Here is a 16,468-nt window from a genome sequence, read left to right on the forward strand (position 1 = left end):
TTTGCTAAGAGTTTTTATCATAAATGGCTGCTGTATTTTGTCAAATGCTTTTTCTGCGTCTATTGATATGACCATATGATTTTTATTTTTATTTTTGTTGATGTCATGTATCACATTAATTGAATTGCAGATGTTGAACCAACCTTGAGTATTAGGGATGAAACCCACATGGTCATGACATATGATCTTCTTAATATATTGCTGAATTCTGTTTGCTAAGATTTTGCTGAGGATTTTTGCATCTATGTTCATCAGAGGTATCGGCCTGTAGTTTTCCTTTTTTGTACTGCCTTTGTCTGGTTTTGGAATCAGGGTGATCGTGGCTTCATAGAAAGAGTTTGGGAGCCTTCTCTCCTTCTGGATTTTTTGGAATAGTTTGAGAAGTATAGGTGATAATTCTTTTTTGAATGTTTGGTAAAATTCACTTGTGAAGCCATCTGGTCTGGGGCTTTTGTTTGTTGGGAGCTTGTTGATTACTGATTCAGTTTCGTTGGTAATAATCAGTCCATTCAGATTTTCTGTTTCTTCTTGAGTTAGCTTTGGAAGGTTGTATGCTTCTAGGAAATTATCCATTTCTTCCAGATTGTCATATTTGTTGGCATATAATTGCTCATAGTTATCTCTTAAGATTTTTTGTATTTATGTGGAGTCTGTTGTTACTTTGCGTCTCTCATTTCTGATTTTACTAATTTAAGCACTGTCTCTTTTTTTTTTGATAAGTCTAGCTAGAGGTTTGTCAATTTTGTTTATCTTCTCAAAAAACCAGCTCTTGGTTTCATTGATCTTTTGTATTGTTTTTCTGGTCTCTATTTTGTTTATTTCCGCTCTGGTCTTTATTATCTCCTTCCTTGTACTCCCTTTGTGCTTATTTTGCTGTTCTTTTTCCTGCTCCCTGAGGTGTAAGGATAATCTGTTGATTTGAAATTTTTCTTGCTTCTTTAGGTAGGCCTGCACTGCTATGAACTTCCCTCTTAGGACTGCTTTGCTGCATCCCAGAGATTTCGGGTTGTGGTGTTTTATTGTCATTTGTCTTGAGATAGCTTTTTATTTCTTCCTTGATCTCAGTTTTGACCCACTCACTATTTAGTAGCATGTTATTCAGCCTCCATGTATTTGTGTGCTTTCCAGGTATCTTCTTATAATTGATTTCTAGTTTCATAGCATTGTGGTTGGAGAAGACGCTTAATATGATTTCAATCTTCTTAAATTTATTGAGACTTGTTTTGTGGCCTAACACGTGGTCTATATGGAAAATGTTCCATGTGCACCTGAGAAGAATGTATATTCCAAAGCTTTGGGGTGGAATGCTCTGAAAATATCAAGTAAATCCAGCTGGTCTAAAGTGTCATGTAAGACCACTGTTTCCATGTTGATTTTCTGTCTGGAGGATCTGTCCATTGGTGATTGCAGGGTGTTAAAGTCCCCTACTATAATAGTGTTACTGTTGATCTCTGTCTTTATACCTGTCAAAATCTGTTTTATATATTTGGGGGCTCCTATGTTAGGTGCATAGATGTTTACTAAGGTTATGGCCTCTTGTTGGATAGATTCCTTTATTATTATGAAGTGCCCCTCGTTGTCCTTTATTATGTTCTTCAATTTAAAGTCCATTTTATCTGATATAAGTATCGCTACTCCAGCATTTTTCTCAGTTTCATTTGCATGAAATATTTTACTCCATCCCTTTACTTTCAACCTGTATGTGTCTTTTGATCTGAGGTGAGTCTCTTGTATACAGCATATGCAAGGGTCTTGCTTTCTTATCCACTCAGCCACCCTATGTCTTTTGATTGGAGCATTCAATCCATTTACATTTAATGTGATTATTGATAGGTGCATAGTTATTGCCATTTTGTTATTTGTGTTTCTGGTCTTTGTTAGTTAGGTTGTTTTTCTCTTTCCTCTGCTTAAAGAAGCCCTTTTAACATTTCCTGCAATGCTGGCTTGGTGGTAATGAATTCCTTTAGGTTATTCTTTTCTGGGAAGCTCTTTATCTCTCCTTCAATTTTAAATGATAACCTTGCTGGATAAAGCAATCTAGGTTGTAGGCCTTTGTTTTTCATCACTTTGAAGACCTCCTGCCACTCCCTTCTGGCCTGCAGAGTTTCTGCAGAAAAGTCTGCTGATAATCTTATGGGGGTGCCCTTGTAAGTAACTTGCTGCCTGTCCCTTGCTGCTTTTAGGATTCTGTCTTTGTCTTTAAGCCTTGCCATTTTCACTATAATGTGTCTTGGTGTGGGCATGTTTGGGATCATCTTGATTGGAACTCTCTGCACCTCCTGTGCTTGTATGTCAATTTCCTTTGCCAGGTTAGGGAAGTTTTCAGATATTATTACTTCAAATATGTTCTCAATCCCTTGTTCCCTCTCTTCTCCTTCTGGTATTCCTATGATGCACATGTTGTTGCGTTTGATGTTGTTGCCTAGCTCTCTTAAACTATTTTCAATGTTTTTTATTCTTTTTTCTTTTTGTTGTTCCACTTGGATGATCTCTGCTATCTTGTCTTCTAAGTCACTGATTCAATTCTCTGCTTCATCCAATCTGCTAATAATTCCATAGAGTTTGTTATTTAATTCAGTGATTGAATTCTTTATGTCTAGCTGGTTGTTTTTCATGATTTCTCTGTCTTTCTTTGCATTCTCATTAATTTCCTTGAGCATTCTAATAATCAGTGTTCTGAACTCTGTTTCCAACAGGTTGTTTACCCCTATTTCCTCAGTTCCACTGATACAGGAGGTTTCTTCTGTTCTTTAATTTGGAATGTGTTTCTTTGTTTCCCCATTCTGGCTTACTCTTTGTGTTTGCTTCGATGAAATAGGTAGATCCCCTAGGTCTCTCAGTCTTTTCTGAATAGACTTATGTGGTATGTGTCCGTATATTTAAATTACTCAGACTCCCTTTTCTCCCGTGTGTGTGTACCAGAGATGTTCCTTTGTTGTGTGTCTTCTCCTATTGACGTCTATTTTTTATTGCTTTCGGCTTGTCAGTAGGTGGGCTTGACTCCCAAGCTGACTAGCCCTGAGGATTAGCTGTGTCCAAAGTTTATAAGCTGTTGTGTGAGGGTTGACCCCTCTGATGAGGCTTGGCCCCTAGGGGCTCTTGTGCCTGTAGTGATTTCCCTTTGGGTGTGACTCTTGTAGGTCAGACCCTGTAATGTTCTGGTTTTATCTAAAGTTGGTCACTGGGTGTGATGATTCTTGTGCTTCTTTGGCTGGGCCCCGCTGCAGAGCGTGTTTTAGGGCAAAACAGATCAACAAGCACAACCACAACAGCCACCAAAGGTAACCAGGTACTCTCTGATGTACAAAACAAACATCACCCTACACCCAACAGGTACAGAAATATCAATCATACAAAAGGAGAAAACAAACCAACAGAAACAAAACAACAACAATGAAAGAAAAACAAAACAAAACAAGGAATGAATAGCAGAACAAAATAAACTAAAATAGAATAAACTAAAAAATAGAATAAACTCAAGAAACAAAATAGCAACACCCTTAAAACAACAACAATAAAAAACTTGCAGAAAAAATGGAAAGAAGGAGGCAAAGTCAAGCTGTGACAAGTAAGCAGAAAAGAAGGGAGCGAGAAGGTAGAAGAGAAGGAAAGAAAGAGAGAAAAAAGAAAAAATATATATATATACACCCCCATATATATGGACATATATATCCACGTATATGCACCTTTATATATGCCTATATAAAAAACTATAAATACTAATGAAATAGAAGAATCCAAAAACAACCAACACAAGCAACCAATGAAAAACCCCCAAAACATCCAAGAGGGCCCAATTAACAACAACAATATGACACACCAAAAGAGAAACCAAAACCAAAAACAAACAATAAAAAAAAAAAAGAGGAGAAAAAACAAGAAATAACCAGTGTCAATCTTGGCTAAAGTCTGCCAAGCTCTCTTCGGGTTTTCCTCTGCTATATACAAACTCCTCTGCGCCTCGTGGGGGCAGAGCCAGCCGCCTGGCACCTAGAGTGAGCCTGGTAATGCAGGTCTATTTTAGATGAGTGGGGTTATGAGGTGTGATTGGTAGTTTTTTTACAAAGACAATGCTGTTTCCGCTCCCACCTGCCCAGAGGTACTCTGAGTTCTGTGCAGCCAGAGGGCTGGATGTGCGTCTTTGGGCACTCTTTCCACGGGGGCTGTTGGAGGGGTGGAGATTTCTGAGCTGCTAGGGGCCTCCTGCCCGGGAGGCCTGAGTGACTCAGCAGCTAAAGCTGTTCGGCCTCTGGAGCCTCACAGGAGAGGTGGGGGAGGGAACAGTGTGTTTAGGCGCACACTCCTGCAGCCTCTTCTCACGCAAAGTTTCTCAACCCCCTGGGAGTAGGAGCACCTTTGTTCTGACCCTACTCCTCTCTTCAGGGGTCAGCTTAAGACGCTGGCAGGGCGGGAGGCCAAGGTTTCTGAGGGAGCTGGGGGTGGGCTCTTATCTATGCAGTTTTTTGTTGTTGTTGTTGTTTGTTTTCCTGTCTGAGAGAAAAGGGGGGAAAAGAAAGAAAGAAAAAAAGCCCCCTCTCTGTTGTGAGCTTCATGCTCCAGCAGAGCCCCTGCTGCTCTCCTGGCACTGCAGCTCGTGACTCTACAGCTGTGGGGTGTGGGCTGCGTCTCCACGCTTCTCGCTTCCCTCTGCTCCTACTTGGCTGGTTTGAGATTTCTGCCTCAGAGTCCATGCATCCCTGGGGTCCTGTCGCACTCCCAGCAGGACGGTCGGCCCAGAGGCTGAGCTTGCCCAGGTGCTGCAAACGCCTCCGTGTCCTGGCTTCCTACTGCTCTGCAGCCGCGGACGCAGATGAACCCCACCTGGAATCCCACAGCTCCTTAGTCGCGGGCGCAGACAGACTGCATTTTAGCTCCCAGGTCTCTTTTCTTTGTTCCCCTACTCGCCCCATCTAAGGATTCTGTCTCAGTGTGTGCAGGCCAGAGGTGCAGGGAGTGAGCCACGGGAGCACTCTCTGATCTCTGTTTCTGTATTTCAACTTCAGATCAATCACACTGAGAAGAAATTCTTAAAAAGCACAGACTCGGTGTTTACTCTGACAGCCGTGCTTGGAGGAGAGACCCGAGTTACGGTGGTCACTGTACATCTTCCCAGAAAACCTTCCTGTAATTCAGGGACTAACTCACTAGTCACTGAAGGCTCTGAGCAAGGCTGGTTGTGTTACAGTGTCCCTAACCCAGGGAGGATGTCCCCATGTGCTGATTTAGGGAGCTCCCCACTGAGGCAATTAACATGCTTAATTAGGGTTTTCTACCAGAGGCCCAGAATCATGAATCCTGGAATGTCAGCATTCAAAGAATCTTTAGACCATCCACCCAACCCACTAAATACAGTTGGGAGCCTGAGGCTAAGAGGTGACAGGGGCTTTGCCCATGGTACATGGCCAGTATGTGAGGGATTGTCTAGAGCTCAATATATTTTAAGCTGGCTCCTTCTGCTCCTGGCTCTGGACTGTGTCTCCATGGAAAAGCCTGGCACATAGTAGGCACAGAATAAAAAGCTCACTATGTTGAACCATTTAACAGAGAGCCACACGCATTCTTTTTTGTTTGTTTTTAAAAATATTTTATTGTGGAATTGGGGAACAGTATTGGGGAATTGGGGAATTGGGGAAGGGAAACAGTCTTAGTTGCCAAGGGCGCAGCTAGCTCATCTCCAAGTCCAGTTGCCATCAGGCCACCCATTAGCAGCTCAGCGACAGCTCAGCTCAGACACAGCTCAATGGCCCATGTGGGAATCAAATCAGGGACCCTGTTGCTCAGAGCTCTTGCTCTTAAACAACTGAGCCACTCAGCCAGCCCAGATTCATCTTTTGCATTGTCTCCCCAGAGGTTCAGATGTCTCTCACATTCAGACCCTGAGGCCCAAGGTGATTGAGGATCTGTCCCAACCTTCAGCCACATAACCCAATCAAGCATCCATATCAGCACCTAGATCTGCCCATTGTTCATCAGCTGCCTAACACTGAAGAGTATGCAGATAGCATCATTCATTTACAGTCTTCTGTTGATGAATATAAGTTGTTCCCAACTTTCAGTTATTATAACAGTGCTGAAGGGGATAACCATGTCCATGTGTCACTTTACTCATGAGGGAGAGGCCCACTGGAGGTGGCATTGGTAGGTTAAAGTGGACATGTACTTTAATATGTGTGGATATAATCGATTTCCGTCCAAAATGTGGTAGCAATGGAGTCTCCCCATCACCCCTGGACATAGGCAGGGAAGGTGACTTTGTCCTGAATTTGCAGATATTACAAGAGGTCCTAATGGTGCCTCCCTTCCCTAGGTAGCCACAGGTAGTGAGTGGCTCCGTCACCTCTCAGATCTGCTGCCTCCTTGCTCATTCCTTTTCCCCAAGTTACCTGCCCAGACGACGCCCTGGATGAGAAAGTAGGGATGCAGGAGGGGCCGGGAAGAGCAGGTTGCCAGATGCGCTCTCTTCCTCATGGCATTTACTCTCATAACCAGTGCTCTGAGGGCATGTGTTGCTCCTTTATACAGATGAGGACACTAAGGCTCGGAGAGGGGACCTTACTAGGAAGAACGTCTGGGAGCCAAGACTGAAGCCCAAGCATTAGTCTTGCCATTTGTGACAACATGGATGGACCTAGAAGGTATTATGCTGAGTGGAATAAGTCAGACAAAGTAAGATAAATAACTATATGATTTCACTTATATGTGGAATCTAACAAACAAATAAAACAGCAACGACAAAAACAAAAAGTAAAACAAAATCATAGATACAGAAAAACTGATGGTTACCAGAGAGGAGAAGGGTTGTTGGGGAAATGGGCAAAAATGGTGAAGGGGAATAAGAGGTACAATCTTCCAGTTATAAAATAAATAAGTCACAGAGATATAATGTGCTGCACAGGAATACAGTCAGAAATATCATAAGTTTGTACGGTGACAGTGGGTTACTAGATATAACATGGTGACTATATTGTACATATAAATTCCTAATCATCATTTTTTACACCTAATATGATATTGAATGCCAACTATACTTGAATAAAAAAAAATTAAGCATTCCATAGTCTTTTTTCCACACATCTGTGGTGTTTTTCCTTCACTGAGTAGCCAGCAGGAGCAGCCTAGTGATAGTGGGAAGGACAGAGCAGAGAGGAGCCACAGTCACCCCAGCAGCACCGTGCACACCAGGTCCTGACTCTGCAGACTGAGGATGAGGACAGGGACGCATTTCCTAGAGGCCACTGTGGCCCTACATGAGCAAGAGTTCATATTCTAGACTCAGCTGTCAGGAGCCTATGACTTCCACTTATTGCTCCAAGGTCCTCAGGCCTGGGCACTCGGGGGTGATCCTCCCTCTAAATGCTTGAAGGTGAGAATCTCAGACAGACAAGGAGAGGATGGTCGTCAGCGTTAGGCCCATGAAGGTGGGGCATGTGGTCTGTTGATAGACATGAAAGCTTGGTGGGGCCCCAGGAAATACCCCTGGACACAGGAGGGTAAGGAAACTGTCCCTTCATTTCTCTCAGCCTCAGTTTTCTCATTTGTCAAATGTTGATAATGATGGACTCCTTTTAAGGAGAACTGAAAGGATTTGAGGCCCTCTGTGTGAACCACCCAGCACAGAGGAGCACCCAAATCAGCTGTTATTTCAAGGTCGTGGCTCAGTTCCCATTGTTGGGCCTCAGTTTCCTCACCTGCAGAAAGTGGATAATCACACCAACCTTTGCAGGATGGTATCAGGATACAGTGAGCAATGGGGCTGCTGTCCCATCACTGCATGGTCTTGGCAAGGCTCAGTTTCCTCAAGTCCTCAGGTTCCTCATGTGGGAAGTGGTGATAATCACAGCTCCTGTTCAGGGTCTGTGAGGACTTCAGGCCAGCTAGGAATGGTTAAGACCAAAGTGAGACCAATAAATAATTTTGTTTCTGTGCCCAGATTGGTGGGAATCACATACAAAGAAAGTGGACCATGAACTCAGGCCTGGAATCGCATGTTGACCCTGCCCCTTACTTAGAGTTCACCTTTGGTGACCTGTGTGTCCTCCTCTGTAAGATGAGGATGATGACACCACCTTCCCAGCATTATTAGCAAGATTAGAAAATAATATGTGAGAAGGTTAAGTGTTGCGTGCTTATCCCTAGTGGTGATAATCACAATCATGGGTATTGTTCATTTTTTGCTCCCATCGTACCAAACCGTCTCCCCCTGTGGTATCAGGCCCCACGGGGAGGGCCCCGCCTGGGCAGACAGTGAGCTTCACCTGTGAGTCCCATGGCTTCTCCCCCCGAAACATCGTCCTGAAATGGTTCAAAGATGGGAATCAGCTCCCAGCCTCCCAGACCACCATGAACCCAGAGGGAGACAGCGCTTCTTACAGCATCTCCAGCACAGCCAGGGTGGTGCTGGCCCTGGGGGACGTGCACTCTCAGGTGGTCTGCGAGGTGGTCCATGTCACCCTGCAAGGGGGCCCTCCTCTTTGTGCAGCTGCTAACTTGTCTGAGGCCATCAGAGGTATATCGCCCCCCAACCAGAGAAGCCCACTCCTGGCCCCCAACCTCCGAGCCTGCTCCTCCCCCTGCCTTTTGCTCCAGGCCTGAAATTGCAGGGAATCTAATTCCTGACAGTCTTTCCCATTAGCAGGTACCTGGATATGCTGGTCACTCACTGCTTCCAGGTGAACACCTACCACCGTATAGGTATATTCATTTATTTACCTAAAGCAACTCCAATTACTGAGGACCTACTGTAAGCCAAGCCCCTATGTGCTTGATGATTTCACTTACTTTAGAATATATTTCTTATTTCTCTCATGTAACATCAGGAGGCATCGGGCCAGGATTCTAGGAGTCTTTACTACAGAAGACTTTTCAAAGGCCCACGTTTCTTTGAACATGTCCTGTGGTGTTGTGCTACCTGCTTGGTCAGTGGAGGCCACCTAGTGTCCATGTCACTGCCTTCTGGAAGAGTAAACATAAGAAGGGGAGGACAAATGATTGCCCTTAAAATTAGAAATATACAAAAGTTGCATAAATGAGTCCAATAATAACTTAGTCATGTATGCACATCCAAATGCAAATACCATCTGTAACTGTGTGGTCATATGATTAAGGACATTGGTTTTTTTAGATTCAATACCATTACACACTCAATAAAATAGACAATAATTACCTAATATCGAAATGGGTTATATAGTCAAATTTCCCCAAATTTCTCTTACACCATTTTTTTTGTGACCAAAATTGGTTTTTGATATCATCTGTATTAGGCTGGTAGAATTTTCCCATGATATCACCTGAGCCTCGAGAATCCTTTTCCGGATTTTAAAAACATATTGAAATGTTTAGGATATTCACATACTCACTTCATATTGGGTGAATTGTGCAAGGTGGTGCTTTTTGAGGAATTTGGTCCATTTTTCTATGTTTTCAAATGTCTGCCTGTAGAGTTGTTTATAACAGTCCCTCATTTTCTTTTTGATGTCTGCAGGGTCTGTACTGATCTCGCCTATTTCACATCTGATATTGGAAATATGTTATTTCTCCTTTTTAATTCATCAGTCTATGCAGAAGTTTTTCCATTTTATTGATCTTTTCAAAGAATCCAATATCGTTCAGCTGTACTTCTCTATAGTTTCTCCGTTTTCAATTTCATTGATTTTTCTCCTTATTGTAAAACCTTTTTTCTGCTTCTTGGGGATTGATATTGTTCTTCCATTTCTCGTTTCTTGAGGTGGGAACTTAGATTACTGAAATTCGACTGTTTTTTGGTTTCTTTTTTTACGCCACACCTGGTCACCTTCTGTACCTGGAAAGTTAGGAGAGTACAAACTATGACTCCTGGTCACTGTGTTTCTCCTCCAGTTTCTAGGTCTCTAGCCAGTCTGCCTTCCTCTTCCATCTCTCAGAGTCCTCTCATGCTTGTATGTGGTGTCATTTCTAAGGTTCAGAGTTGTATTGAACAGAAGAGCAGGAGAGATGAGCCTCCACCATCTTGTTTGGACTGGCTTCAGTTTGCGTTTTCATCTCTGCCTCCTGCTGGGGCTCAGACCAGTCTGCTACATCCTAGTACTCTCAGTATGTCTGACCCAGCACGCTTGCTAAGTTCTAAGGCTGGGAATGGTTTGGGGTTCTTTTGCTTGGCTGGCTGGAGCAAAGTGTGCCCTCTGCACTGGGATGCCACACCTACACCAGTGTCTGAGGGCTCAGGCTATTGCAGTCCTAGGTCCAATGGGCGTGGTGTGAGGATGCACATCTTTCTGGTCATGTTTATGGTACTGGGGTGTTTTACAATATTTCAGATTAATGATCCTCCTCTCTGTCAGTATAATGTTATCTAAATATGTTAGTGGAGTGTGAGGTTTGTTGGATCATTTTGCAAGTGGAAGAAATGTTCTGAGTCCTCTAATGTTTGTGATTCTTATTTTGTGTTTCAGACTAAATTTTCCTCCCCCACCACTTCTTTTTCCCTTTAGCACTTAAATGCCAAACAGCACTTGTTCCTTCGTTCTTACTTTCTCCCATAAGACATGTACTGTAAATTGTGCCTGTCTCTTTAATCTCATCTGTCCTTTTAAAATGTTCCTACCTCCTAGTACTGGTTCCTATGCCTGCTGTAACAAATTATCACATGTTTAGTGCCTTAAAACAACTCAAATTTAGCACCTTATGGTTCTAGAGATCAGAAGTCTACAATGGATTCATAGCACTGGGTTCCTTCTGGAGCCTCTAGGGGAGAACCAATTTCCTTGTCTTTTCCAGCCCCTAGAGGCAACCACACTCCTTGGCTAAGGGCCCCACATCACTCAGCTCTGCTTCTGAGGTCACAACCCCTTCTCAGACTCTCCTGCGTCCCTCTTTCACATTTTAGGATTTCGTGATTACATTGCTCCACTGGAATAATGCAAAATAAAGTCCCCATTTCAAGATCTTAACTTAATAAATACTGCTTGACACTTTTGCTATGTAAGGTAACATATTCACAGAGTCTGGATGGACTGTGCTGACCCTTTTACATCAGCCATACATTGAAATTCCTTCCTATAATCTGAGCTCTAGTTGACAGGACATTTTTCCAATAATTTCAAATTTAGGGTGGATTTCATATTGGTGGTGGGATTCCCAAATAATTCTCAGGCCTCTTTGCTAGCTGCCCTCGTCTGTTTCTCCTGCACTTTTTCCTCTGCCTGAGTGAGGGTGGGCTGGCAGTCTCGTGACAGATTGTAAACTAAGATTTAGTAATTTTTCTCTTTTGAGTCAAGAGTTATTTTGCAGTTTTTACACTTTCTTTTCAAATAACACTGAGAGCTAGTTTTGTGTGGAATTTAAACTCCTTTTTTCATTTGTTTCTTCTTTTAGTTTGGAGAGGATAATTTTTGAGATAAGTAGTTATGCTGCTGCCACTGTCCTCAGCAGCCCAGCAAGGGACTGAAGATTTTGGAGTGCTTTGATCCATAGGCCCCTATCCCACAGTCCAGGGTCTCATATTCCCCCATGAGGGCCCTATTCAGGCAGAGCAGGCCCATTGAAGTGGAGAATCCAACCTTCACTTCACATCTGCTATTGTTCTAATTAAGTCCTGGGCTTAATCTTCTTTACCCCAATTTCTACCTTGCAACTGAGCCCAGAGCAGGTCCGAAAGCTTCAGAGCAGTGACGAGCCTAAGTAACCTTAGATGGAGTAAATGTTGGTCCCTGGTAATACTCTCCTCTCATGGCTTCTCTGCCTTTGTTTCTAGGCCGAGCAATGTCTACTGAAATCCTCATCGCTTTCCTCCTAGGATCAAAGGTGCTGCTGGCAACTACTGTCTCTGCCATCTATGTCCACAGGAAGCTGAGGGCCTGACGGTAAGTTCCTGGGCAGGGAGGGCAGGCCAAGGGCTGTCCCAGAGGGGCCAGGTCAGGAGGAGGGGCCAGCTCACAGGTCACACAGGGTCAGAGCCCACGTGGCGTTAACAGACAGTTACACACTTCCCTCAATACCTTCAGAAGTCTTGGGGATCCCTTGAAGAGGTTCCCAACTCTGAGGAAGTGTGTGGGGTCTTGCAGCAGGTGGGCTGGATCAATGGTTTTAAAGGGTATCCGCAGCATCCTAGGGCTTTTGTGGAGGAAGTGGGCAGAGGGGCCTGAACGAGGGGCAGCTGATTGGGTGGTTCCCTTGGATACCATCTCTAGATTATTTGATCACTGGGGCACCTTGTGATTAAAAAACATACACATTCTAAGGTAATGTCTTGATGTCCCGAATGAGTTGCTCTGAAGGCAATTCAAGCTCTGACCCTCTGGTGTGACAGAGTAAAAAGGATGGGGAAGGGGATCAGGACCTGGGGAGGAAGGCTGAAGTGACAAAGTCCTATCTCACAGGCTGCCTGTCGTCTCATGACAGGTGTCCCAGGAGGAAGACAGCAGCTGGGGACATTACAGACATGCAGAGAACATTTCTAGAATGATGAGCAGATATTTAAATGTTGACACAATTCCCACAATTCTTTCCTTGCTCCCCTTTTATGAGCCCCGCTCAGTCTCTGCTGCCCCACTCACACTCCTTAATGTCCCCTGAGATCTGTGTTCACACAAAGTCCTCTCAGAATCACACACACACACACACACACACACACACACAGAGACACACACTCCCAAAATATAAGCTGCTCTATTATCCCATACACTAGACTTAAATATGAAAGGAAGAAAAAACGGGCTGCTGAGAATGGAGGTCATGGAAGGGACTGCGACATTAAGTGAATCAGAACTTTACTATCATCGTCGAATTACGAGAAAGAGGAAGCAAAAGCAATGCTATGACCAAGTTGTACAACTTGATACAAGGAGTTAGCCACATTATTTTTGGCATTGGCTCAATGACAGATATGCCTTTTTGTATCTTTTTGGTAACTCTTTAAGGATATGTTGCTGAGGAACAGTAATTTCAAGTAAGCTGAGAATCCTGAAATAACATTTCAACTGGGAGCTGGGGCAGGAGACAGCCCTGTATAAGGGGCTGTACCAGCCTGGATGGAGTTTGTCTTGAGCTGGGAAGGGCGAGGCTAGAGGATCTTGATACTCACACTTTTCTTGCCAACTTTAGTAGATTTTTCTTGATTACACATTTTTTGTCACTTACTGTATACCTTAAGGATTATTTGTAGAGACTTTAAGTAATTTTCAAAATAGACAATTAATATGTATTGAATGAATGAAGAAATGAATTATTTTCTATCTATTTTCCTAGTGTTACAATATCCTTTCTTCTGTGGAGTGGTATTTACAGTAACTGACAGGCTACTTGAAAATATTTCTCCTTGAAAAATAAAGCATATAATTATTTTTCAATAATTTTGTTGACCGAAATGTCTATGTGTAGGAATCTCTGGACAAAATGTTCCGTTAAAGACCACATAATCCTGTGATCTATCAGACACTGAGTACAGATGTGTTCAAAGTCCTTTAGACAAATCAGAGGAGAGATGCTTTCCCTCTGAGTCCTGTAAGGCAGAGACTTGGGTTCAGATACTGGAAAACACATACCAGCTACTCATGTGACTTTGGGTGACTCACTGACATACTATGAGCCAATTTTCTCATCTGTAAAATAGGAATCATGCTACCTCGCAGGACTGTGGTGGCTTTAAAGGAGAGAGCAATGTAGGAGAGCACACAGGGTCTGGAGGAAGATTGTATATGATATACATCTTTTTGGATCTTTGTTACTGAGGAACCTATACCATTTATGTTTTCCAGCACTGTGAAGTAATGACATTAACAGTTTTTCCAGTGGCCTGGCTTGCTAAAGATACTCTCAAAGTTTTCTGGGAAAATTCCCCTCTTTGTTGGCTGACACCTGGATCCAAGATACTCTTGAAACACCAAGAGCAATATTTGCTTCAAGTTGGGCACATTTTACTAGAATGAGGGGAACCTGGAACAAACCCTAAAGTCTTTGAAACTGGACTCGAACACTGAAACCAGACGCTAATAGGTTTCTTCTGCTTTTAGGAGATAACAGCAGGCTTCCTCACAGAGCCCCAGAGACCACAAGACGAAGCTAGATCACCACTCCCAGAGGATTACCCTGGTACAGAAGACAACTAACCTTGATGGGGGCCTGAACCACAATTTTCCCATAGCCGGAAACCATGTGCAGACCCGGTTCTTGTGGACAATATTCAGAAGCGAGGAGCGCTCATAACAGTGCACTTTGCCAGGCACTAGACCCCCCCAATCCACCCTTGCCAACCTGCAATTCCTTTACACTTTCTCTCACCTCCCCCATTACTAGATGACTTAGTTCCAAGATTGTACAATGAACACTCCATATTAGGATTCATAAATATGGATACTGTCTTTTTACCATTGTTCTTTGAATTGTCTCTAAGTCTTTATTTGGGGACACTGATGTGAGCCTTGTGTCCAGTCTCCTCAATTGGAAGCTGCGTGAATAAATCTTTTTCTGTACAAACCTGTTTCGTCATGTTTGGCTTCTCTGTGCTCAATGGGCATCAAACTCACTGACTTTCTTGCTAATATAATGACTTCAAAAAATAGGTTACTTTTTAAAGCCAAACCAGTCTGGTTCAAGATGGCGACTTAGGAGGCACCTGAACTCACCTTCACGCAGAGACTCACTAAATCGACATCTACTAATGGAACAATTCCCTTAGAAGAAATCCAAAAAATAGCTAAGTGACTCATACTCATTGGACAAACAAGAAAAAAACCCTCGTAAATACATAGAAGAGACTGAGACACAATGTCATCATAAACTCCTCCCACAACAATTGGGAGGAAACTCAAACCTCCAAGATTCTCCTTAAGAAGTGAAGGATTTCACACAATATCTGCACCTAACTTTTAAACTTCCCCCTGAGGACTAAGCCCCCAAATCAAGTACTTCTGAAAGCCAATGGGGCCTGAGCCAACAAGACCCACAGGACTACAGAAAACAAAGAAGCACCTCTCAATGGGCTGGGAAAACTCACTATAGCTATCCCCCCACCATCACAGGACTCAGAACAGAGCCTGCAGAGAGAAATGCCCAACACCAGCCTTTCCCTGAAAAAGGACTATTTGCTTTTCTTAAAAGCTGCAGCCTCAGAGTTAGGCTCCTAATTTAACACAAATCTAGGAACCAAAAATCTTCTCCAGAACCCAGGGGTGTGCGTAGGTACCATCTTCACATTCTCTTCCTGCTGCACTCCAGGTCACTGGTTTCTCCCTGAAAAGACCTTGTGTACACAATTGGGGCCATGGTTTTCTTGGCTGCTGCTCAGGGCATGCACCCACTGATCGCCTGGCTCTGGTGGCCAGTGAATCTTGTATTTGTGAATCACACAGGACTGTAGCAAACAAAAAACAGTTCTTAACTGGCTACTCTGTAAAGGCTTAGTTCACATACAGCAGTCAGACACTCCCATCTCTGTCTTTCCCTGAAAGAGGTCTATTTGCACACTTCAAAGGCTGCTGCCTGAGGCACCAGTGTCCCATCAGCCTGCAACTAGAAGATGACTGAGATCCATCCTTCCCTTGAGACACTGAAAGGCCTTGGGAAACCTCCACTGTTTGGAGCCACTGAGAATAAAGTGGGCAGTTGGGACCTCACAAAGTTTGGGGAGACAACCAAGAGCTAGAACAGGGCTGGATGATGAGATTCACCTCCTACAGGAGACCACTGCATCAAGGCTGGGGGAAGCAGCTCTTCTATCTGAAGCACAGAAACCAACACAGAGAGCCAAGGACAATGAAGAGATGGTGGAATATGTTCCAAACAAAAAATTGGATAAAACTAATACACTTAAAACAGAATACACCTAAATGAAGTGGAGACAAGTCATTTCCCTGGGAGAGTTAAAAGTTGCTCAACTGGCCGGGAAACAATCCATGAAAAGAGTGAGAACTTCAACACAGAGATTATAAGCTATAAGAAAGTACAAAACAGAAGTCACAGAGATGAAGAATACAGTCATTGAAATAAAAAATTCAATAGAAAGTTTCTAACAGCAACTCGGTGAAGCAGAAGAAAGGATCAGGGAACTCAAAGACAGGGCAGTGGAATACATCCAACCAGATGAACGGTGCAGTGACTATAAAAAACAGTACGGCAGGTCTTCAAAAAATTAAAAATTGATCTACCTTCCACTTGTGGATCTATATCCAAAGGATTTAAAATCACTCTCTCAAAGAGGTATCTGCACCTCCATGTTCACGTCATCAATTTTTACCATCGCCAAGACATGGAGGCGATCTAAGTGTTCATCATTGGATGAATGTATGAAGAAAATGTGGACACACACACACACACTGGAATATTAATCTGCCATTAAAAGGAAGAAAAACCTGCCATTTTCAGCAACGTGGATGAAACTTGATGGCAATTTGAAAGTGAGATAAGGCACACTGAGAAAGACAAATACTGTGTAATCTCATTTGTTGAATCTTATATATATATATATATATATATATATATATATATATATATATAT

The 16,468-nt window shown here is 43.2% G+C and overlaps 3 protein-coding genes and 1 pseudogene across 3 annotated transcripts in view; all 4 read left to right on the top strand.

Moving 5' to 3' along the window:
- Positions 1 to 13,978, top strand: part of LOC109384422 (signal-regulatory protein beta-1-like) — a 23,038-nt pseudogene extending 9,060 nt beyond the window's left edge.
- LOC109384419 (signal-regulatory protein beta-1-like) overlaps positions 1 to 14,430 on the top strand; it is a 95,378-nt gene extending 80,948 nt beyond the window's left edge. The window contains exon 4 of the mRNA XM_019645751.1: positions 13,986 to 14,430. The gene's annotated coding sequence lies outside the window, so the exon portion shown is untranslated. The remainder of the gene's footprint in view (positions 1 to 13,985) is intronic.
- LOC109384418 (signal-regulatory protein beta-1-like) overlaps positions 1 to 16,468 on the top strand; it is a 239,663-nt gene that overhangs the window by 172,572 nt on the left and 50,623 nt on the right. The window lies entirely within an intron of this gene.
- The window catches only part of LOC109384417 (signal-regulatory protein beta-1-like), a 160,962-nt gene that overhangs the window by 40,021 nt on the left and 104,473 nt on the right, over positions 1 to 16,468 (top strand). The gene's annotated exons all lie outside the window — the stretch shown is intronic.

Source organism: Hipposideros armiger, unplaced genomic scaffold (assembly GCF_001890085.2).
Source record: "Hipposideros armiger isolate ML-2016 unplaced genomic scaffold, ASM189008v1 scaffold_94, whole genome shotgun sequence".
In the NCBI taxonomy this organism is placed as follows: Eukaryota; Metazoa; Chordata; class Mammalia; order Chiroptera; family Hipposideridae; genus Hipposideros; species Hipposideros armiger.